This window comes from Myotis lucifugus, unplaced genomic scaffold, assembly GCF_000147115.1.
Source record: "Myotis lucifugus unplaced genomic scaffold, Myoluc2.0 scaffold_0, whole genome shotgun sequence".
Classification (NCBI taxonomy): Eukaryota; Metazoa; Chordata; class Mammalia; order Chiroptera; family Vespertilionidae; genus Myotis; species Myotis lucifugus.
This window is the reverse complement of record NW_005871048.1, coordinates 53,141,147-53,161,571: the sequence shown is the minus strand read 5'-3', so window position 1 is coordinate 53,161,571 and position 20,425 is coordinate 53,141,147. Positions and strand designations below refer to the sequence as shown.

Genomic DNA, 20,425 nt, shown 5'->3' with positions numbered 1-20,425 from the left:
AGTTTCCATGGTCAAGTACATTGGGAAAAGCTCAGGACTCGTTGTGGCAGGCATTCCCAGAGCTGTTGATGTTCATTGGGAATGAGATTTCATAGGTGAGCAGGCAGTATGTAAGCGTGCATTTGCACATAAGACCTTTCTTCTTTGGGGAACATCTTGGAAGATATGGGTGTGCAAAGACATCTGGAAGACTCTGGTCCGTGTTGTTATATATCCAGGTGACCCCTGTACTCATGCTAAGGCAGACCATTGGCCCGGAATATACATTTTTTAAAAAATTTTATAGCTCCAACAACTCTGTGAGAATAACTTTTATATTCTGGAAGAGAAGAAACTGCTCTTTTCAAAACTTGTGCAGCAAACTGAGGCTGGAGAAAATACATGGCTTTAAAATAGTTTTAACCCAGGCATTACTTATTTCCCTATTAATAGTAAATAAAGTGGGTGTCATAAAGCATTGATCACAATCAAGGGAATGCACAAGTTCTGAGGCCATGTTAGCATATAAGAAAGATAAGCCTGTTGAAAATTCCCCAATTCTGCATTTATTTCTCAGGCGTTGAAAAGCAACTGAAAGCACTTTTGATAAAAGTCTGAATGAGTTGCCCAGCATTTCATTTCCGTGTGCTCTGAAAGGCTCATGAATGGTATGACTTCACAATTCACTTCAGAGTGTCCACAGACCAATAAAAGGAAGGGCAGGACTTTTCCTCCGGGTCCAGCATGAGAGCCAGTCCACCCGCTGGCCCGTGGGGTAGTACCACCCCTGTGTGTTAATTCCCGGTTCTGAGTATCTGCCCTCATTAGGAGCAAGTTCACTTCCCCTGCTTCAGCATTTCCCTTTGTTCACTGGGAAAAGGCAAATAAAGTGTTGATTTTCTCATCCGAATGCCTGCTAGGAAATTCACTTTCTCTAAAACCTGGAGAGACCTTTATTCAATATTGCACTTTCTTGAATTCACCATCAGTCGTGGTATCAGTTCACGTTTACTGAATGTCTCTTGGTAATAGTCCTACATACCTTTACGTTTTGTTTTTGTAAATCTTCAAAATGAACTTACCATTTCTTTTGGGTGATCGCCACTGTGGTTTATTTGAGCTTTGTTGGGTGGCAGCTGTGCATGAAATCCAATGAAATGACTTACAATGGACCCTCCCTCCAAGCCAGGGCCTTTGGCAGGTACTGTGGTCAGGGCCCACGAAAGCAGTCCATCACAGCAGAGAAACAGTGACCATGATCAGAGAGTGGCTCATGGAGGCCACATGATGACACCATAAAGATGACATTCAGAAGACCCCACACAGGAGGGCGCCCCAGCTCTCCCACGTGCCAGCTGGGTGACCTTGGGCAAATCAGTCACCCTCTCTGTGCCTCACAGGCAATAAGGAGTAAATGGGTTAGTGTACACAGAGGAATTAAAACAGTGCCAGGCATATTGAGAAACTTGTGGGTGTGTTATCCTTACTTTTTTCACTTAGGTTACAATGAATTCCTTGGCTTTCTCTATAGGTATGTTACTCATATTATAATATCTTCCCTGTTGCAATGAGAAGTGAATCTTCAATCCATTATTTCCTTAACCTAGTCTGGAAATGTGTCCATATGTTGTATTTTTACGATGGTTCTTGGCTCAGGAAGAAATGTAACCAGATCAACAGATAACCTTACTAAACTGTGTTTAGAAAAAAAGTGTTGAGTAAGTAACTAAAGCTATGGTATTTCGGTGGAAAAAGAACATCTTAAAAGTGCCTACAAAGACTATCTTTTATAGAATCAATCCTTAACGATCTAATTAAATTCACTTTCAACTCAAATAGAAATGTGGCCATAAGAATTGCATGTGATCAGAATTTGTCTGAGGTGCAATGTCATAAAAACAAAACAAAACAAAACAAAACACCCTTTTACTTTGCTTGTGCTTGGGATGGTACTTATGATAAGAGCAAGAGGAGTCTTTGTTAAATGATAACACCCGCACTATTTGATTATTCACTCAACCAGCCAACATTTACTGACCATAAACAATTGGTAAGGTGCTTGTGGAGACACAAAGTTGAAAACACAAGGGTCCTCACTCCCCAAAGCCTTAGAACATGGAGAGAGTTAGGTGCTCTACGTTGTAAGATACACAGTGAAAACGAAGTCAGGTATTCCCCCAGGCAGCACTGGCGACCTTAAGAAGCTATGAAGCTCCCTGTTCTCATTTACAATGTCCGTGAGTTGTGCTTCTTACCCTGAACCAGGAAGCACGCTCACGGGGGAGGTGTTGCTTTTCGTCTGGATTATATAAGGTCATAATGAGAGCCATTCTACGTCACATTTATGGCTTTTAAAAAGCCTCCATATATTAAGACAGATAGTATAAATATACTACCAAGAGGACCACAACACAAGAAGTCTGCACATTTTAAGTTTAAGAATCAAACGGGAGATTTCAAAAAATGGGCTACTTTGAAGTAGATCTAATAAAAAAGAGTCCTGAGCCTGAAGGGTGCACAGGCAGCTGCCCTCTGGATTCAGGGATGCTCAAGGCGAAAGCGGGGCTCTCTTTTCTGGGGTTCATCTCTAAGCCTCACCTGCATCCTTTACTTTTTGTTTACCTTACATGAAGTTCTGTGTCACTGGACCCTGGAGAAGTGTGGAGAATGGAGGATTTCTGTAAATCATAAATGCAGAGAACATTTACAAAATGGCATTCATAAATATTTAGCTAGTTCATATTGGTTCCTATTTAAATGGTATGTTTGCTAATCCATTTTTAACTTTACTTAAAAAATAAGTATCACAGATCACATCTTTTATGAATAGAATCCAAATATGGTGAGATCAAAGGTTAAATCTGTCCCCAAAATGTCAGGAAAGAGAACAAGAACAATACAATGCATTTAAAGCAATCTTCAGGATAGCAATATAAGCTGACTAAATCCAAGACCCAGAATTTCAAAAGATAAAGTGAAAATAAAATGAACTGAGTGTCTGATAATGTCCTATAAAGACAGTTCTGTAAAACACAAAAAAAGAAAAGTTAATGACTTATTAATGAATTCCTACAGTGAGTAGAGAAAATAATTCATAAATCTACTGAGAATGTAAGGAAAGGGAATAATTTTACAAAGATTTAAAGCCTTGGGGGTTTCTTAGATTTTCAGCCAACAGGTTCTACTATTTGAAACATGTTTTAATCAATTTCATCGTGTGTGTGTGTGTGTGTGTGTGTGTGTGTGTGTGTGTGTTCTGGATAGCGATGATCCCAGGGAATTTGGGAATTTATTACTTTTGGAAACTCTTTCAGTGGAATAGGAAAGACTAAGATATTTACAGCTCAGCATTGGGAACAACAATGACACTAAACACTGAATTATCACAGTAAATAAAATGCCACAAGGAATATAATGATAGTGAGCAAGACAGGCTTGTCCATTACAACCAGATGACACAGAATGTCCACACTCCCCCATTTTATTTAGTGCCTTTCCAGAAGTTAACCTCATCAAATAAAAACAAATAACTTCATTGAATAAAAAGCAAATAAGGTGAAAGTTATAAATACTGAAATTATTATAAAGTACCATTCTATATAATAAAAGCCTAATATGCTGTGTCTGGTCATCTGTTCAGCCAATCAAAGTGTACTATGCTAATGATATGCTAAGGTTGCTCAACTGCTTGCTATGACATGCACTGACAACCAGGGGGCAGACAGTCAACTGGTTGACCAGTCTCTATGACCATCAGGGAGCAGATGCTCTGTCTGGTAGGTTAGCTTGCTGCTGGGATCTGGCTGATCAGGACTGAGAGAGATGGGCCAGACATGCCCTGGAGCCCTCCCGAGGTCCCTCCACAGCTGGCCAACCTCCTGCATCCCTCCCTGACCCCAATCATGCACCAGTGGGGTCCCTCAGCCTGGCCTGCGCCCTCTCGCAATCTGGGCTGAGGGACCCCCTCCCCCCACTCGAGTGCACAAATTTCATGCACCAGGTTCTAGTATTATTCACTGATATGATCATCCATATGGGGAAGAAATGGAACAAAAAATAGGATTAAGAGTGTTCAATTAGTTGGCCTGTTAGAAGCTGCAAATATTAAAATTGGGAGTTTTTCCTATATGTCAGAATAATTCATTAGTACGTATAATTTGTAAAAATTAAAAACCCATTCACAGAGTTAAAAATATATAAAATACTTAGAAATTGACAAGAAATGTACGAGGCCTCTATAAACAAAACTATAGGATTTTCTTGCTGTATAGGGAAAAAAGCACGTGGATGTGTTGCTAAAGGTACAAAATAATATTCTTGGGCATAAACGCTTGGTGCTGCAGAGAATCAGAATTAGTGAAGAGCTAATCAAAATTGGTACTTTGGAGAATCTGAGTAACTCAGGAAGTTGGAAAGAAGAGAGCACGCCATAAAGGTGGCTGCTACAGGATCATGGTAACAAAATGCAGTTTCATCCTGAAAGAGAATGAGTGCCCACCACAAGGCCATGTAGCTGCCAAATACATACCATGTGCACTGTCTAAAGCCTGTGGATATTCCCCATGACGTTATAATAACCATATGTAAAGGCTAAGGAAATCTGGGCTTTGAATTATGTATGCATTCTAATGGTTCTGCAAAGAGACATTTATTAGTTGCCGTCACATTTTAAAAATTCACATTTCATCTTATACTTGAAAAATGCCTTACAAGTCATTGAGAAAGCAAATAAATAAATAAATAAATAAACAAACAAACAAATAAATACTATATAGTACCTCATTGCAGAAAGAGGCCAACTATGTGTTTTTAGGCCATGCTTAATTATAATTAGAACTTCCCTTATGCACTGTTGAAAATCCAAGAGAATACAAGTCCAAGAGAATAAAAGTATCAATAATGGGAACACAATGCTCATATGTATATTTAAAAAGAAAGAATAAAACAAATGATAAGAGTTTAATATTAGAAAAATATCAGTGAATTCAGACAGACCTTTCTTCACATCACTGTAGCGCATAAGAAATATACTTGAATACCTCCCATTCAGGCTCATTCCGAAGTCTCAAGGCCATAAATCTCAAAACATAACATTCAAAATGACATCTGAATGTTGAGTGTGTGCATAAAGGCTGAACACCATGGAAAGAAACTCGGGCAGTTTCTTCAGAATGGAAATACATAAAGAATTTTTAAAGTGGCCATTTTTATACTAGATAATTTTACATCCCCTTAAACTAGATATATTTTAGCACTCATTTTAACTACTTTAAAAAATGAAACCCTTTAAAGATAAGAAAAATACAAAATAATACTGTAAAATCACCAGTGAACCTGCCATCCACACCTACAGAAACAAACGTCAGCAATTCTAAGAAACTCTCCCTCTCTTCACAGAGGCAACTGGCACCCAGTCTTCCATACTTCCACCACATCTGCATATCACCATAAACAAAAGCAGTGTTGCTCTCTCTGTTTTAACCATATAAAATGGCATCTGTATTCGGCCATTTGCTAGTTTGTATTCAATTTGATGTTTGGGATGTTCATCTCTGCTAGAATATACAAACCCAGTTCATTTTCTTAATTTCTGATTAATCTTCTTGTCTCTAAATATAGCTTCAGTGAATTATTTATTTTCCTACCCATAGACATTTGTAAGCTGCTCTCAATTGTTCACTCGAATAAATGATGCTGAAATAAGCATTCTGGAACCTGTCGCCTTGGGGATACTCACTAAAGTCTCTCTAAGTAGAATAAGCAGTGGGATTTCTGCATCAAAGTAGGTATAATTATATCTTCCTAAAGTAGTTATTTAATTTTCACTCCCAGCAGCAGTACAGCAGTTCTTCTTTTATATGCAATCTTGTTTCAAGTATCTGAGACTCTCAAAATGTTACTAGTCTGGTGGTTGTGCAATGGAAACTGCTTATATAATATGTATTCTTCTGATTACTAGGGAAGCTGAATATCAATTCCCATTTTTCATATCTTTTCCATATAAACATGGAATGTATATATTTCATGATTTGTAGAATGGAGAACTTTTACCAGCTCTCTTCATGACAGACATCTTCTCTTGGACTGAGTGTTTCTTCACTTTTGTTGTTGTTTTGTTAATCCTCAGCCGAGAATATTTTCCCATTGATTTTTAGAGAGTGGAAGGGAGAGGGAGAGACAGAAACATCGATGTGAGAGAGATACATTAATTGGTTGCCTCCTGCACACACCCCAACCAGGGCCAGGGAACCTGCAACCGAGGTACGTGCCCTTGACCAGAACTGAACGTGGGACCTTTCAGTCTGCAAGCCAACGTTCTAGCCACTGAGCAAAACTGGCTAGGGCTCTTCACTTTTTTAATGGTGTTTTTGTACAACTGAAAATTTAAATTTCAATGTTCTAAAATTATCAACCTTGCCGTTTTAGTTAGTGCTTTTGGAGTCTAAAGTTCTCACAAAAGCAGAAGCCACAACTGTTGTGAGAATGTAAATTGGTGAGAACACTATGGAAAACAGTATGAAGTTTCTTCAAAAAATTAAAAAAATAGAACCACCATATCATCCAGCAAAACACTATGTTGAAGTCATAGCTGCATCCCCATGTTCACTGCAGTATTATTCACAACGACCAAGACATGGAAACAACTTAAGTATCCATTAATGAATGGATGAATCAAGAGAATGTCACACACACATACAATAAAATATTGCTCATCCATAATAAAGAAGAAAACCTTGTCATTTGTTAAAATATCAATGGTCTTGAAGGCCTTATGGTAAGTGAAATGAGTCAGACAGAGAAAGACAAATACTGTATGATCTCACTCTTACGTGGAATATAAAAACTAATTTATAGAAAATGATATCAGATTTGTGGTTACCAGAGATGGGGGCGTGGGGAAGGGAAATTGAAAGAGGGTAGTCAGGAGGTACATACTTCCTGTTATAAGTAAGTACTGGAATTGTACAACATGATGACTACCGTTAACACTGCTGTATGATATATATGAGAGTTGTTAAGAGAGTAAATCCTAAGAGTTCTCATTACAAGAAAAAATACATTTTTTATTTTTCTTTTTTCTCTATATAAGATGAGCAATGTTAACTGAGCTTATTGTGGTGATCACAGCATTTGTAAGTCAAATCATGATGTTATATACCTTAAATTTACAAGTGCTATATGTCAATGATATCTGAATGAAACTGGGGAAAAAAACTAGAAAAAAACTGAAGCTCAGAATGTTAAAACCTTCTATATAATACACTGGGAGCACATATGTATGACCATAATAATGATCAAAATAGAAACATAGGCATGGACACATGGAACAGACCCAGAACTGACAGAGGAGAGCAGCGAGGGGGACTGGATGAAAGAAGGTGAAGGGATTAGCCAAAGAACACATATGGATAGCCCATGTACACAGACAACAGTGTGGTGATGGCCAGAGGGAAGGGGGTGAGGGGCGGGAGATGGGTGGAGATGGGTGAATGGGGATAAGGGGGGGAATGGGGACATCTGTAATAGTGTCAACAATGAAAATAAAGCAAAAAAACAAACATTAAGTCCCACTGTGCAAAGGTATATGAAAATCATACAGTCACATATATTCACAAGATACAAATGCTGTCTAAAGTGTGAGAAATACAATATTCCTGAAATAAATTATACATGCTTGGAAAGTATCTAACCCCCCTATTTTAAATGCATCTTTTAAATTAACTTCCTATTTATTTAAATTTAAAATGATTTTTGTCTATGCACATATAAAAACTATGTTTAAATAAATAGCTATGACATACAAACAGGTGTATGAAGCGTATCTTTTCTACATGAATTTAGGCAAAGAACCAACTTTTACCAATTTAAAAGTAAAAGGTCTTAACAATTTGCCAAAAATGCAGCCCTATCCTCAAAATACAAACAAGCTGAATATCAAGTGCTATGTAAATTTTCATAACTCTTAATAGAAAACGTACTTGAAAGCAATCATAGGCATTCAACAATATCTGATTGATAAAAACATTGTAACAGTACAAGAGGCATCTCCCTCCGCATACAACAAACTTTCAAGGAAGAGATGCCTACGGGCTATAGGAGGATTCAACAAGGCCATCACATAACAATGAGTTGGACATGACTAGAAAGATGTATTTTTTGTTGTTGTTGCTAATTCTCACCCAGGGATATCTTTCCATTGATTTTTAGAGAGAGTAGAAGGGAGAGGGAGAGATATATAGAGAGAAACATCGATGTGAGAAAGACGCATTGACTGGTTCCCTCCCACACTAGCCTCAACCAGGGCCAAGGATCAAGCCTGCAACTGAGTTACATGCCCTTGACCGAAATCGAACCAGGGACCCTTCAGTCCACAGGCTGATGTTCTATCCACTAAGCCAAACCAGCTAGGGTGAAAGATGTATTTTAAAAAATAGTTCAAGAACAGAAAGACACGCAGGGAATACAATGCACACCCCCATTACCTACAAAGAGGCCTGATTTATAATTTGATGATGAATTGATTATAAAAGCCCCACTTCCTTCCATTAATCACAGCATCTTGGGAGGAGACCTGGGGGAGGTGAAACTAGGGTGATACCTGGGAAGCTGAAAGAGAACCAGGTCTGAAGGAAACAGATGGACGATTTTCAGCCACAGACCTGATTTCTTCACACTTTGGGGATAGTCATTAACCTCTTTGAATATCTAATGAAAACTGTTCAAATTTTTGAATAGAAACAAAAATATTAAGAAGACTGCTGAGACCCCATGACATCTACTATGAACCTCTGCTCTAGGCATTAACCAGCGAGAGTCTGATACCTATTGGAAGCCTTAAGTAGCTGAACAAGGTGGGGGGAGGTTGAATCAAGACCCTCTTTTTTGGGACTTTCTAAAACTGAGGATTAAAGTTGGTAGGGCTACCCAGCTCACATAGTTTTTAGCCTTAAGGGATCCATCTGAAGTCTCCGTGGGCTTCATAGAGCTTTGCACATTATACTTTTTTGAAGGAGCCACATTATGGAAATACACATGTTAACCAACCCTCACCCATATCCTTATGTACAGCCAGTAAACATTTGATGATTGTAATTATATTCAAATATGTACTTCGTCCCTAAAGAACCACTTCTTCATTAAGAATAGCACATTGTCTTCATTATAGTCAAATACAAAAGTATGCTCACACTTCAGAATGTCATTGGAACACTCTAGTTCTCTCACCCGGGGCAAAAAGACTCGGGTTAATTAATGCTTTTTATCTACAAAGCCAGGCAAATCCCTTTATTATTTATTTATTTTTAATTTGAAAGAAGAAAAATGCAAATTAAGCATATTTGTGATTTGACTAATCATTTTCTTTTCTATAAATAGCCTTGTCATAACTAGTTTCAGCACTAAAATCACTAATAAGCAAATTCATATTTATTTATTTAAGCCTGACCTTTTTATTTATTTATTTAATTTTATTTTTTATTTATTTTATTTTATTTTTTTTAAGCCTGACCTTTTTAATGTGATGCTATTTTTCTTTGCAGACACAGAATGCTTGAATGACTTGTTTTTACTAGCCAACTTCTAAGCCCTCCCTGTTTCTTAAATAGTTTATGCCTTGGTGGGATTTTCATAGTAACACTAGCGGACTCATCATTTGTTGCACTTTGTCACGTTTTCAGAAAGAAATGGAGGCTTACTCTCGCGCTTCTATGTCGGGGCACCACGGTGAGTACCCTTGGTTAGCAGTTCTCTGTGCCACTCTTGTGGGTCTGCAGAGCTCCCCTGTGCTGGCCGGGAAAGTACAGCCATCAGTATGACTAAGGGGTCCATGTGCTTAGAGGGCCCCACCTCCCCAAGCCCTGGTCCACCCCACAGTTAACAACTGCTCTATACTCTCTGGCTCTGATTGCATGCTCACCGTGCTCCCTCTGAAGGAGGAGCTATCTGAAGGGATGCGCTCCTTGTCTGAAAGGCCTTCACAATGCCTCTTGATGTATCCAGGCCCAAATGAGTTAGGTGTATTTTAGACCAGATGAAGGTGAGGGGTCAGATAAGCTACTGCTTTGTATTCTGACTTTTTACTTTGTTTTCTTTCTTTTTCCTTTCTGGAAGGCCTACTAATAAGACCTAGAACTTTCCTAACCCAGGTTGAGAATTTTCAACAATTATACACAAAGAACCTGCCATTGAAAGAATATGATGAGAGAACCCTATTGCATTTCACGCAAAATCTATGAGCTTCAAAATACATTAGGGGAAAAATGCTCTATGTCTTAAATGTTCTGGTGTCTATATAGGGATCAGCAATTTTGTCAAAACTCACTGAAATGTACACTTGAGGCTGGCTGGTGTGGCTCAGTGATTGAGGGTTGACCCATGCCCCAAGAGGTTGCTGGTTTGCTTCTTGGGGCTCGAACCTCAGTGAGGGGTGCATGAGGCAGCCAGTGGATGTTTCTCTCTCATTAATGTTTCTATCTCTCTCTCCCTCTCCCTTCCTCTCTTTCTAAAAAAAATCAATAAAAACATATTCATAAAAAATGTATATTTGAGATAGTATATACATTCTATGTATGCTTTACCTCAATAAAGTTCACCTGAAGTCTTAGAGGAACACAGGTTATGGGGCTGCTCACCTTGTGAAAAGAGCCATTTCGGATGCTCTTCGATAGCCTTCAAACTAGGTCCCAAGGAAGGACCACCCCAGGAGTGGCCGATGGCTGGTTAATGGCCTGAGGCTTGACCAGCACTGCACTGGCCCTTTTCTTCAGTAGAATGAAGGTGGGCCATAGAATTTCTTCTCATTAAAAAAGAATAATAATAAATAGTATATTTTAATTAAAGTATTTAAAAACATTATATATGGGTTATTAATGGAAAAAACACATAACTTCCTTTACAAATTTTTTAGCTTCTGAGATCTCCTAAAAGTAAGTAAGAAGGCCAATCTATTGTGGTCTATTTATGGTTCAAAATAATAAACAATAAAACATTTCATAAAAGAGAACCTATGTATAAACACATCTTTCTACCATCTGATTTTAATGACCAGATCGAAAGGGGATTTCTGGGGACTGGAAAAAGCTACAAAACAACATTTATAAAATGTGTTATGTTCAAGAAAATATTTGTTAGGAGACTAAATTGTGTTATATTCAAAGGCTTTCAAGCATGTGAGATAGCACATCCAACTTTGGTTAAAAATTCTTAAAAAAATGATATTTGGATAATTTTATTCCCTTTGAAAGAGAAATACAAAGGTCTGCAACAAACAGTGATTCACTCCTGTGAGTCCTGGCACATGCAAAGACTTTGGAAGAAAGTCTGTCAACCATCAAAATACTGATTTTCACTGATGAAAGACTCTGAATCCAGACTCTCATTACATTTTTAAAAACAATGTAATTAAAATGTGGGTTAAGGAGAAAAGTTTGGTTTTCTCTGTCTTAACAAGTCAGTTTATTGGAAATGGTTTACCCCAGTACTTCAGCTGGTTTCATAAGAAACAGCCTCTTGGAAGTCTAATAGGATGCTGTATTCAGGAGAGCAATTATGACAAGGTTGTTGCTCCTTCTAATCAATAGCTCTATTAAAATCTATTAAAATATTGCTATTAAAGCATTATAAGATTCTCATTAGGCCATTGATAGTAACATCTTAGTTAAATGGTACAACTTTGTACTGATTTCATTATGTCAGCTAACATACTGTTCAGGTAATAAAATTAAGTTTATACAGCAAACAAAAATAATACATCCCTGACAGGCTTAAACCAGAAAAATAATAAAAGATACTAGGCATAATTTTAGACACAGTCTACTCACGGACTGGTTTTCAAAGGTAAACGACCTCTGTAGGACTCTCCAACTCTTTTTCAACCATACCTGATACTTACATTCTGGACACTCAAAGGTACATACATAGTAGCATGCAATGGGAGTTTTCTGTTCCCTGCAACATCTCTTGAAGCAAGCTTCCTCCAAAAATATGATATTCCAGAGTTAATGAGAACACTGACTACTTGTGTTCAAATACCAGCATTGGCAACACTCAGTGATCACTGAACCTCTGGGAGATTACCCGTGTCTGGCACATGACAGGCTTTCTTAAACATTTTAAATAGTTTAAAAAAACACATGAAGATGCATACTTATTCATGTATGCTTAAAAGAAAATCATGGACATTATGACATGCATTTTGGGTCTTTGGATGGAAGCCTGATCCCACTGACAGTGCGATGCAAAATAACAACACGGACGTGGACACTTCCTGTCAATTCAACGCGGTCAAGTCATTTCAACTCTCTGAACCTCAGTTTTCCAATATTCAAAATGGGATAATAATATTTATTTTGTACAACCATCAGGAGGACATCATCCCTGAATCCTGTCATGAACTCAGAGTAGTTTCCCTTCCTTGCTTGCCCCATTGCCAAACAGTATTCTTAGAGGCACTGATAGAGTGAAATGTGATGTAAGGAAGACTGATCTTGGAGAACAAACTTTGCAGATTTTGAGTTTGATGATATCTATAAATTTAAACAAAAATAAAGACTTAATTCTACCTGTGAGGGAGCCAAGAAATACTTCTTAAAGCAGGTGACTCTTGAGATGACTCAAAACAGCAAGAGAAATTTTGTAGGCAGAGAGAAAAAAGAGGGACAGAGAAAAGAGAGAACACCACAGAGTATCAACCGAAAAGTTCCAGGGGCCCCAGGGAGCATTTTTAAGCAGATGTTTGTGGCTGAGATGCTGAGCGTGAGTGGAATGGTAGGTGACGATGGTGGGCCTGTGATGGCACGCTGGAAGATGTGCTGTCTCCTGTAAACGATAGGGCCAGATGTCAAGGACCTTATGGCAGGGACCAACTGTCTCCATGGATGTCTTGGACAAAACCACATGTCCTGCAGGGCCTCACCTATCTTGATCAATATGCCAGGTTCATAGCATCTATTGTCCTTTATAGGAACTATAAAATAATCCCAGCAGGACAGAGCCCATCGCTGTTACATAACACTGTTGGTTTTATGAGTGCCTTTCTAACTTTTATTTTTTTAGCATCATTATCCTCGCCCACAAAATCGCCACTTGTCATTGTGCGCTGCTGACTGCAGAGGCAGGAGAGCTGCTCAAGCACAGGCTTTCACTGCACATGAATGCAATCAGCTGCCGCCTCTCCTCCCAGGGCGAGCAAAAAACTCAGACGAGTAAATAGCATGGCTGCCTCTTTATTTTTAATTTCACAAAGTTCATTACATGTAAAACAAAGATGGCTTTAGGATTTGGGGCAAGTTGCCAAGAAGATTCTTCAGGGCCTAACGTCTAAGCATATAGTCTTGACTATACTTTCAAAATATTTCAATGATTAAAGTGCTTGAGTCTGAAGAAAGATTTCTGATCCATGGCTATTAAGAAATATTAAAGTTACTGGTAAAAGCTAAGACTCTAATAGCTTGTTCTTGAAGGGACAGAATAATTAGGAGCCACTGACGCAAGACTGAAGTACAAGCAGTTTCTGTAAACACACATTCAGCCCCAGTGGCCCACAGGTACATGGTGTAGGTACTCCGCCAGCCGAGCAAAACCAAATCCATAGCAAATCTTCTTTCTGCCATAATTATTTCTATGCAGGATTTTATTTTTCACCCAATTTTCAATTATTGGCATCTATATTTATAAAACATTATATAAATATATTTTACAAAGTAGATTTATTATCTTTACTTTAAGTAGATAACAAAATCACTTTATGAAGAAATCCTTAATATGGAAAAGCTTCAATTACTAATATTGAGATTTCTTTGCAAAACTGTCCTCCTAATTTAGAAACACTACTTTGATGCATGCCCAAGGTGATATGTTTATTTAATTGGTCATAGAAGAAATGAAAATAGTTTCACAAATGCTGCTCCTTGTTTCTAGGTTCAGCCACAAAATGGGCATGTTCCAATCCAACCAGTGCATGAATCTCAGAGGGAGAAGCTGGGACTTTGAGAAACTCCCTCCCATGGAATTGATGATGATGGAGAAACTTGGTGTGGCCATTCCCATAACAAAGAGCATGCATTTCAGAGCATAAGGAAATGGTAGACCCTTGTCCATGAGCTTCATCAGAGATAACAGTGAGGGGGTGAAAGGCCAGCAGGAGGTTAGATGTGGTGAGGACAGGGGAATTGAGTCTATTTTAAAAAACTAAAGCAAATTAAAGTAGAAAACAGGTAAGCACCAGCTGACACACTTGCTCAGTGCAAAATGCTGTGTTAGCTATAAGGGGGTACGGCTTAAGAACAATCTGCTCAGGACGGGGGCGCCAGGTGTGTCACTGATAATAAAAGGAACACGAAGGCAAATGAGATCAGAAGCTGTCTAGTTTTGGAGTCTTGTTAGAAATTCCTAGAAAGCACCCTTTCCTGCTTATGCTGCAGAACCACGGGCACCTGGCAGACTCTGGACCTCCCCAGGCACATCTTCATGCCAGCGGATGCCCTCACACAGGAGAGACACAGATGCAAGACTCAGACCAGGATCTGCTTTAGTAAAACTTTCTGGGACCTCCTAGAGTGAGAGAGGGCCTCCCCACTCATGCCACCCAGCCCCTATGCTCAATTCCAGCAGCACAGAAATCACACTACCATAGTTATCTGATACCTGGTAATTATGTAAATATCTGAGTGTCTATCTAGTCCAGTAGGTTCGAGTTCATTGAGGACACTGAATAGTTCCTGACCCAAGTCTTTATCAAAGGGACATTTGATGAGAGAATGAACACAATAAGGAAGCCGGGGAGAGTGACACAGCATCCCTTCCCTGGAGGAGACATCCTACTTCTGTGCAGCTTCTCCACGAGTAGCAGTAGCGCGGGGTTGTTAGCATTTGAGAGTGTGCAGAACTAACATGTGCTGAAAGCATAGCTCATATCCTAAGCCCATGGAGCTTAAGGTTCAGGAGGTAACAGACACTGAACAAATAAAAAAGGAAATATGTCCTTGAAATTATGCAAAGTCCTTTATGGCGAATGCATAAAGGGGTTGGGAGAAGGGATAATGGGGGCCTACTTGGGTTGCGGAGGAGTCAGGTTTCTCTAAGAAGAGAAACAATTTGAGCTGGGACCCGAGGGACAAGAAAGAGCCTGGGACACTCCAGGTGGACAAGGCTTGGTGCATTCTGTGAACTAAAGGAGGTCAGGTATGCAGGGAGGACACCAAAGACAGCTGAAGGCTTTGCAAAGATTTGAATTCAGTCTAGTGGGTATGCAGCATTATAATGCATGCAAAATGCAGTCTGATTTACAAGATCACTCCTAATAGGAGAAGGGGCTGAGGGAAGGAAGCAGGTGTAGGGCTTCTAGATGTAATGTAAACTGACCCGGACTCGGAGCCTGACTGCTTGGGAATGAGGGCAGGGGCAGCATGGCCGTGGGCACAGGAGCCGGAGGCAGCGTGCCTGCACTGGCATCCCAGCTCTGCCACCTACATGCTGTCTGGCTGTGGGCAAGTTGCTTCTCTCTCCAAGGCTCAGTTTTCACACCAGGAAAAAGGAAGGAGGAATATTATTACCAGGATTAAGTAAAATGAAACATGTTAAACACAGTAAGCCCCAAATAAATATGCTGATATCAATCATTGTGTCTATTACTGTCATATTTATTCATACATTATCACTCATCCAAGGCCTACTCAGGGTATGGCACTGTGAAAATGAAGATCTATGAGAAAATGTTAGATGAACTGGATTTCTGCTCTGTCTTATGTAGGGAAGACCACAGGGATCAGTAGAGGGAAAAGAGCTTACTTAGTGTACATTTAAGGCATTTCACACCTACTGATGGGGGGCTCTATGGTACTATTATTTTCTAGATGAAAGATAGCAGTAAGAGGAAGGAGGAAGCCTATCTTTAATGAATAGCTTCCTAAGGCAGAAAAAGTAAGTTTCTATGAGTGGTTCTGGAAACTGATAATTTGGAAGTGGAAATATCCTCAAGCTTTTGCAATGATCCCCTATGAAAAGACGAAGGGCACAGATCTCACTTGAGACAGCTGTGGTGGCTCTGATAACACAAGCCAATCAAATCTCCAGGCCTTCAGTGCCTGTGGCTGAACTACACAGAGGGTGGGATTTCTAGGAAAAGCAATTGTACAGAACAGTGAATGTGCAAGAAGGCCACTTATCAGCTGGAACAGACCCCATGGGTTGTGGGCTGAAGGATTATGACGCCATTTCACAATCAATATGACCTTCAGGGAGAAGCAACTGCCCTTCTAAAGGTCAAGCCAAGCTCTTCAAGCACAGAATCTTGGATAATTTAAAGTAAATATACTAGTATACAAGCACCACTTTTCTAAGCTCCGAATTGTGTGACTGTTGGAGTTGGATAGGATGATCTGGGCACAGCTGCTAGAGCTTTTGTGAGCCGCCAGAATGGAATGAGCACTTATCCCTCTGCTTCACAGGCACACACACCCTCCCACAGCCAGCTCTTTCATTAACAGAAGACAGTGGTGTGGTGGGTGAGACTGGAGAAGGGACTGGCCTATGTGGTGGGCTGGACACTGCCCTTCCCCAAAACTTCCATATCCTAATCCTTGTGTGGGAGCTGAACCATGGCCCAAAGATGTCCACATCTGAATCCTCAGAATTGGCTAATGGACTTTGCAGATGTGATTTAAGGTAAGGATCTTGAGATGGGAAGGTCATCCTGAACTGTCTTAGTGGGCTGAATTAAACAGGGATTTTTATAAGAGGGTCTAGGAGATGTGATGGTGAAAGCAAGAGGTTGAAATGAGACAGGAATTGGGTGGCTTCTGGAAGCTGGAAAAGGCAAAAAAATAAAATAGACTTATTCTCTAGAACCCACATAAGGAACCACCCTGCCAATATCTTGACTTTACCCCAGTGAAACGGATTTTATACTTTTGGCCTCCCACATTGTAAGAGAATAAATTTGTGTTGTAAGCTGTCAAATTTGTGGTACATTTTTATAGTAGCCACAGGAAACCAATAATACCTGCTCACCTCAGGCAGTCGTTGCTGGCTCTGTGGGATCTTCCTTCCATGGGGAACATGGATTCTGATGGGCGAGCTGTTTTTCATGGGGAAGGGGCCCAACATGGGTGGGACAAGCAGAAGGACTAGGTAAAGTGCCAGTAAGCCACTTCCTCTCAGGTCCAATGGAGATATTTTTATCTCTGTCTCTCTGAGTCATAAGTGTATCTCTCAGTTGATTCTGAAAAAAGAGGAATCTAATATGGCATGTACTCCTGAAACCTTAATTAGTTTCTTATGTGTGAAGAGGACTGGTAACTGTCTGGAGGTATACACACTATATATATCTCTGCTATTGGTTCTGTGCTATTGGTTCTGTTTTTATGGATAACACTGATGGAAACACCTGTTAATGCTAATAAAAAGAAAGCTGTCATGGCCATACTAATTTCAATAAAGCAGACTTCAGGACAACAAAGATTATCAAGGACAGAGCGTGACATTACATAATGCAGAAGGATCAATTCTGCAAGAATACATAATAATCTCAAATGTGTATGCACCTAACAACCGCGAGTCAAAACACATGAGGCAAAACCTGATAGACTGAAAGAACAGTGACTTCATATTCCTCTCTTAGGAATTGATAAATCAAGCAGGCAGAAAATCAGTAAGGGTTGAAAGGATCTAAATAGCATGATCAATCAACTTGACCTGATTGACATTTAGAAAACACTCCATCTCACAACAGGAGTATATAGATTTTTCTAAAAAATACAAGGAAAAATTCACCACAATCAACCACATTTTGAGCCATAAAACCAACCTTAAATTTGGAAGTATAGAAATCATATAAAGTATGTTTTTAGACCATAAAAGAATTATACTAGAAATCAGTAGCAGGAAAGTCATTGGAAGATCCCCCAAATATTTGGAAATTAAACAATATACTTCTAGGTACTCCATCAGGTAAAAAAAGAAGTCTCAAGGGAAATTTAAAAACATTTTGAACAAAGTGAAAATAAAAATTCCATCTATCAAAATTTGTGAGATGTAGCAAACGTGGTACTTAGAGGGAAATTGACAACAATTTCACAAGTTAGTAAAGGGTAAAGATCTAATATCTATAACATAAGCTTCTATCTCAGGAATGTATAGAAAGAAAAGCAAATTAAACATAAAGCAGGCAGAAGGAAGAAATAATAAAACTAGAGCAGAAATTAATGAAATTAAAGTCAAGAAAATGATAGAGAAAATCAAGAAAAATAAAATCTGGTTCTTTGAAAAGATCTAAAATCAATAAACTTCTCTCTGAGTTAACCAACAATCTTAGAATAACTGGAGGGATTTAAAACATATGTTTTATTAAGTCAAATATCTCAGAATTTAAAAGAATTGCTCTCCTCTGCTTCCCAGTTTGATTACTGAATCAGGGTCTAAAGCAGCACAGTGAAAACAAATATATCGCTAAATGCCATATACTCAGCAAACCTACAGATCTGTGTACTGCTGTCAGATGAAGAGCTCAGGACAGTTTTATGGTGGGATCCAGGAGGAGGTCCTTAAATTGGTGGCCTGTGTGGCATTAGTCTGTTTCTTGCACATCAGTCCTTTGCTTTAGCTAGTCACACTCACTTCACATAAAGGTTTTCTGATTTTCCAAGCTTTGTTCAGAGTAAACTGATTGTGGTTCTTGAGGAATTTTTTGCTTTTTTTCTCATTAAAAAATAAATACAGAAGGCAAGAAGAAAGAGAACTCCAAGTGATTTTCACCTGGTTCTGGGAAATGAATGTGTGTTGATGTCTTCCTAGTTACCATCTATATTTCTCTAACTGAATTTTCTCAGCACGGTTCCATAACAATGTCATAACCACACCACCACCAGGAACCTCCCTGTACTTCTCAGTGAGCCATGCTCTTTCCCCTGCCATTATTTTATAGTACTGTTTTCACACGGGTGCTCTGCATGTTCTTTCTATAAACAGAACTGGATAGAGCTGGAAGAGTCCTCAGGATCATTTTCTCCAAACCCCTTATTTTACAGATTAGGTCATTGGCATGGGAGGGCAGCGAAGGGCTGTGGGCACTGGTCCACCCCCAGACAACCAGGTCAGTACTCTCTCCTGTGTCCCTGTTGGTGTCTTCCCACTGTCCCGGTCACGAAAAATGACTTAGTACCCATATTTCTGCTTCACACACATAATCAACCACAGAAGTGGGAATGGTTCCACTTTAGGCTTTGAAGAGACCTATTCTTTCTATAATATTTACCCTTTCTTTCCTTTATATTTTTTATATTTTTAAAGAAAAATATTTTTTTTATTGATTTCAGAGAGGAAGGGAGAGGGAGAGAGAGATAGAAACATCAATGATGAGAAAGAATTATTGATCAGCTGCCTCCTGCATGCTCCCTACTGGGGATCGAGCCCACAACCCAGGCATATGCATTTGACCGGAATTGAACCTGGGACCCTTCAGTCTGCAGGCCAACATTCTATCCACTGAGCAAACCTGGCTAGGGCTCCCTGTCTTTTCTTTAAATTATAATCCATCATGTCTAGCTATGTGTCCTGTGTCAAAAACTTAATTCCTTCTCAGTCTACCATTAAAATAAAGAAAATCATGTAAGATTCTGCTTTCATTATGTGACTTCTGGGAAAGCTAAGTCTTCTAGTTAATGCTTTACAATAGCATTAACTAGGGGAGAATTCCACAGGGTGGGGTCTGCAGTCAGACTGTATGGGTTGGATTCCTACGCCTACCACTTGCAAGATGGGCAACTCTGAGCCACCTGCTGCCAATCCCTGCATTGGGTCCCTCTCTGCAGTAGGACAGGTGTGGGATGATTAACTGAGTCAAGGTGTATAAAGTGCTTGGAAAAGCAATTGTTAGTTAACTCAATGACAACTAATTAGTAAACGTTCATCTATTAGCTATTATCAACCCATGTTCTGAAAATATACTGCTCTATAAAAGACATGACAACGTGTTTCTGTTGATATTTTGTTTATTTCATGTGGACACACAGCACATGCCCTTGCTGGGCAGAATTGATAATTCTGTTTTGGTCTAAATGAATCACATACATCTTGCATTAAACTAAACAATTTTAAATTCTGTTCCATGAGAAATTCTTACATCATGCTTCTCCCTTCTTGTGCTATGGAGCTCACCGTCTGACTTTCATCCATTCAAAATAAAACTAATCTTAAGTAATCTGTCACATGTACTAATGGGACAATACCACATTTGGCTGTTTATTCTATTTCCATCATATTCAGTATCTCATGAAAATTGCTGTAGGGCTGCTCTCAGCATCACCTCTGTCACCAAACAAGTCTTTGATTTAAAATGTAGGATAGGTAGAGGCAGAGATGACCCTGCACTGTTTATCTGAAGACTTCCTTTCACCTTGACCTTGGCATCACTGGGTACACTGGATCTGCCTGCTCCATTGGGGTGGACCCT

The 20,425-nt window shown here is 39.3% G+C and overlaps 1 protein-coding gene across 19 annotated transcripts in view; it reads right to left on the bottom strand.

Moving 5' to 3' along the window:
• Positions 1–20,425, bottom strand: part of ADCY2 (adenylate cyclase 2) — a 275,450-nt gene that overhangs the window by 167,363 nt on the left and 87,662 nt on the right. Inside the window, exon 1 of one of the 19 annotated variants that reach the window (XM_023752132.1) lies at positions 10,611–10,630. The exons of 17 other annotated variants lie outside the window; for them this stretch is intronic. The gene's annotated coding sequence lies outside the window, so the exon portion shown is untranslated. Of the gene's footprint in view, positions 1–2,601; positions 2,623–10,610; positions 10,631–20,425 lie in introns of those variants that run through there. One more of the 19 variants, XM_023752124.1, reaches the window with a different exon arrangement.